The sequence below is a fragment of the Pipistrellus kuhlii genome, unplaced genomic scaffold (assembly GCF_014108245.1).
Source record: "Pipistrellus kuhlii isolate mPipKuh1 unplaced genomic scaffold, mPipKuh1.p scaffold_m20_p_23, whole genome shotgun sequence".
NCBI classification, from domain to species: domain Eukaryota; kingdom Metazoa; phylum Chordata; class Mammalia; order Chiroptera; family Vespertilionidae; genus Pipistrellus; species Pipistrellus kuhlii.
The window spans coordinates 6,386,472-6,391,481 of NW_023425522.1; the positions used below are offsets into that span (position 1 = coordinate 6,386,472).

At 50.3% G+C, this 5,010-nt stretch overlaps 1 pseudogene; it reads right to left on the reverse strand.

Annotated features, from left to right (window-relative positions):
* Positions 1 to 2,623: 2,623 nt before the first annotated feature.
* Positions 2,624 to 2,764, reverse strand: LOC118727074 (annotated as a pseudogene).
* Between the last annotated feature and the right edge of the window lie 2,246 nt (positions 2,765 to 5,010).

Here is a 5,010-nt window from a genome sequence, read left to right on the forward strand (position 1 = left end):
TCTTATGAAAAGTTCAAGCCGAGCGAAGTTGAGTCTTACGCAGCAAAAACCTGTACACCATCACCTTGAATCCGCATTTAATATTCTGTTCCACTTGCTCCATCACATGCCTACCATCGATTCATCCCTCTGTCCCTCAGCAATCCCTCTTATTTTGAGAGCAATTTGCAGTAAGATGCAGATGCTAGCACACGCCACCTCCAGCACTTTGGTGTGTTTATCATTAACTGGAGTTCAATATTTGCTTAAGAGTTTCTTTCTTGAGATAAAGTGTGCAAACAGAGACATTAACAAATCTCATGCATACATATGCTGAGTTCAGACGAATACAAACACACCTGGGTAACCGAAACCTCGGACAGAAAAGAACATGGTCATCGCCCCAGAAATCACCTTGTGCCCCTTCCCAGTCAGTCCCACCCCGACCCCAGAGCCATTGCTGATGTGTGCTCTTCACCAGAGGTGCTCCTGCCTGTTCTAGAGTTTCTCATAACTCAGATGCCCAGCATGTGCACTTCTGAGTCTGGCTTCTTGGGTTCAGCATAATGTTTTTGCAATATATCAATGCAATAACATGTTCTTGGCAGCTCATTTCCCCTTTTTGCTAGTCCTGTTCCTTTATAAGAATACTAGAGGCCTGATGCACGAAATTCGTGCAAAGGGCTTGGCCCTCACAGCCACGGCTTCTTCCAGAAGATTATCCGGTCTAATTAGCATATTATGCTTTTATTATTATTATTATTATTATTATTTAAAATATATTTTATTGATATTTTACAGAGAGGAAGGGAGAGGGACAGAGAGTTAGAAACATCGATGAGAGAGACATCGATCAGCTGTCTTCTGCATACCCCCTACGGGGATGTGCCCGCAACCAATGTACATGCCCTTGACCTGAATTGAACCTGGGACCTTTTAGTCTGCAGACCGATGCTTTATCCACCAGTTTCGGCTGCTTTTGTTATTGCCGATATCACTGATTATTTATCCATTCTCCTGTTGACTGCAATCATTAGTTTTGCAAAGAAAGTTACTCTTTAATTAATTTGTAGTCATTCTCTTCTGCCTTTCTGATAAGAATTCTCATATCTCACATGCACTGGATCTGAGCCATGGCGGTTAGGAGCCTCGCCTTTGAAATCAGAAAACTCAGGACTTCAATTTCAGTCCCAACTGTGACTAAATGGGTGACCTCTGGTGACCTAGCCACACGGTGCCTTGCTTTCCACACCTGAACCCTGGAAATATAAATATCTAAAGGGTAGAAACTGCTTATGAGGATTAGAGTTGTTTGTTCATGCCTTTGCTCATTCATGAAACAATCCCTAACAAGCACTTGCCATGTTCCCTAAGCGCTGAGAAAACAGGAAACAAACAGGCAGAGACCTCGGGGGCTTTCAGGCTGGTGGGCTACAAGGACCCAAACAACTAATTGCACAACTAATGATTTTTTAAAAATATATCTTATTGATTTTTACAGAGAGGAAGGAGAGAGGGAGAGAGAGAAACATCGATGAGAAAAACACATCGATCAGCTGCCTCTTGCACATCTCCTACTGGGGATGTGCCCACAACCAAGGTACATGCCCTTGACCGGAATCGAACCTGGGACCCTTGAGCCTGCAGGCCAATGCTCTATTCACTGAGCCAAACCTGTTTTGGCTGCACAACTAATGATTTAATTGCCATTGTTATCAGTGCTGCAAGGGAGGTGTGGCAGGCAGGTGCTGAGAGCACATACAGGGTTGTTTGAGGAGGCTGAGCATGGAAAGATGAGCTAGTAAGAAGGCAAAGGGGAACCGTCAGGCAGAAGGAGCAGCAGGGAGGAGGCTGCACTGGGAGAACTGGGAGGCTGTGAAACTGAAGGGAGCAGGCATTGCGCATTGAAATGGGGGAGAAGGAAAGTGGCCCAGGGACTAAGTAGAGGCTGACCCTGCTGGGCTGTGCAGACCTTGTTCAAAATGTAGGCCTTTAACCTCAGAGCCCCAGGCAGCTAGGCCAGGCTGGACCCTAAGCTTCACAGGAGACGGGCGTGTGTGTGTGTGTGTGTGTGTGTGTGTGTGTTGGGGGGGGGGGGGTGTTTTGTTCACTGTTTACACTTTTTATTTTATTGATTTTTTACAGAGAGGAAGGGAGAGAGATAGAGAGCTAGAAATGTCGATGAGAGAGAAACACCGACCAGCTGCCTCTTGCACACCCCCTACCGGGGATGTGCCCGCAACCAATGTACATGCCCCTGACCGGAATCGAACCTGGGACCTTTCAGTCCGAAGACTGATGCTCTACCACTGAGCCAAACCGGTTTCGGCTAGTTCACTGTTTACATCCCTGGTGCTCAGGGCAGTGCCGGGATTGATCTGAAGAAGGGAAGGGAGAGCTGCTTTAAGCAGAGGTTTGCGTCTCACCACTGCCGTGTGGAGGCTGGGCTGGAAAGAAGCTCCAAACGTGCATTTGTTTGTTGGAGCTGCCATAACCAAATGCCACCGGTTGAGAGGCTGACACAGCAAAACTGGATTTTCTCAAAGTTCTGGAGACGGAAAGTCCAAAACAATGGTTTCTGCTGAGAGCTCCCTCCCTGGCAACTTCCTTTGTCGTGTCCTCACATGTTCCCCCTGTGCATGGAGAGAGGTAGCTGGCGTCCCTTCCACTTGTTAGAAAAACAGCAGTCCTATCACATTAGGGCCCCTCCCCATGACCTCATTTAACTTTAAACTGATAAGAACAGATACTACACTTGATCTTAGCCAAAAGGCCGAGAAGCGATGACCTCATTTAACTTTAATTATCCCCTCTCCCCCGTCCCCCCTGAGACAGTCACTTTGGGAGTCAAGGTTTCAATATGAGACTGGAGGAGGCAGAAGGACAACTCGGGGTTTCCTCCCAGAATGTCGAGTTGAATGGTGACCCCTGAAAAGACATCTCAGATCCTAATCTCTAAAGCTGTGAACCTGACCCCACTAAGAAAGAGGGTGTTTGCAGATAGAATTAAGTTGAGGTTCTCTTCTAGCTGAGATCATCCTGGCTCCTCCGGGTGGCCCCGAAAGCCAACCACGAGGCTCCTTGTCAGAGACGGAGGGGACAAGACACAGACCCAGAGAAGGCCACGTGTAGGGCCAGCCAGACCGGAGTGGTGTGGCCACAAAGAGCCACCAAAAGCCGCAAGAGGCAAGAAAGGGCTCTCCCCAGAGCCTGCGGCACGAGTGCATCCCTGAGAAGACCTTGGACTTGGACTCCAGGTCTCCAGAGCTGTGAGGGAATGAATTTCTATTTTTTTAAGTCTCCAGGTTTGTGCTAATTTGCTAGGGCAGCCCTAGCAGCTGATCCAGGAGTAACTGAGTGTGTGATGGATGGCGCCATGCACATGCACAGAGGGGAGGGGAGACTGGAGTGGGTGAGGCAGTTCTTGCGGGACAGGAGCCAGAGTGTGAGTTGGATTTGGAAACGCAGGCGTGGTGCGACTTTCAGAGGCCAGATGAAAGGGCAGCGCGGGCCGCTGTAAACACTCCGTTGCCACTGTTGTTTCCTCTTGGAATGCTCCCTCCTTAGATGTGATTGCTCCAGTCTGGCTTTCTGTGATTTTGGGCGCCGGTTTGAAGCTCTGCCAGGACCGCAACAAAGCTCAGCCCTTTCCCTGGGACTCCCCGCTTCACCCAAATGTCTCCTGGTACCAAGTTCTGTTTGCACCGCTTCACCTTGGGCTGGCAGCCACCGCGTCCCCACCCAGAGATCCGACATCACAACCTCCTGGAAGGAGCCAAGGCGGCCACCGTTCCCTCCCCCTCCACCCAGAGCCGCTCAGGCAGCAGGAGCCTGCCATCTCCTGGACAAGGACCATCCTAGCAGCCTGGTCACAGCGTCAGGATGAGAGAGAAAACAAAGTCACGCAACTTCTCCTACCTCCAAATTCGGCTTCAACTAATCGGGCTCCAAAGGTCAAGGACACGGGTGTGACACCCACCCCCTCCCCCGTCTCTAAAAAATCGCTGAGAGGTCCCAAAACGGGGCAGAGAGCCCAGTCTCTTTACCGCCCTCCGGCTGAAACCAAACACCTTCCCCGCCCCTTCCCACTCTCTTCCTTCTCCACTCACAGGCGGCCTGGGGAGCCAGGTTCAGGGCTCCCCTCTCTGCTGGGAGCCTGGGCCACACCTCCTGCGCCCACACCCACCCTGTCATCTCTGGAGCACCGTACCCCTGCGGTGAACGTGCATAATGCAGTGTCTCCTCACGCAGCGCTCCCTGGGATACTGGATTCATTTAAACTTAATCATTATGTTTCAAAGACTTCTCTTCCCTGTCTTCGCAAAATCTGGACACGCCTCCAGCAGGGGTGGGGTTGGGGGAATGGGATCTCAAGCATTGGCTTAACGGCTGCATCATGATTATACATGATAAGGTGACCAGATCATCCCGCTTTTGGCGGGACAGTCCCGATTCCTAACAATTTGTCCCGCGTCCCGCGGCGTTTTAAAACACTGTGTGTCACGAGTGACAAAACCCCAGCTCGCACAGGCTTACATATAAAGAAGAGACTTTGTTGGCTCACAAAACTGAAAGGTGGAGAGGCAGTTCCCAGCTTCAGGTGGGCTGGATCCAGGGCCTCAAATGATGTCATCAGCCCCCTCTATCTCTGAGTTCTGCTTCAGGTCCATGAGTTCTGGCATTCTACCAGCTCACCACGCTTACCAAAAAGCAAGCTTCTCTTGAATAGTCCAGCTAGTTCAACTACCAGACTCAGCAATGATGTGGGACACATTTATGCTACAAAAAATTATCCCTAGCTAATCTGGAATTCAAATGAAAGTACGCATGCTGCATTTTATCTGACAACCCTCAGTCTCATGCAGGTTCTAGGGCTGAATCTGAGCAATTTGAATCACATACCTTCCCAGACCAGGTCAGGAGGATGGGCTACGCACCGACCTGCTGCACCTGCTGGTCCCTGGACCTGGCCAGGCAGGGCATGTCTCTGATGTCCCCGCCCATGGCACCCGAGACTCCGCCCATCGCACC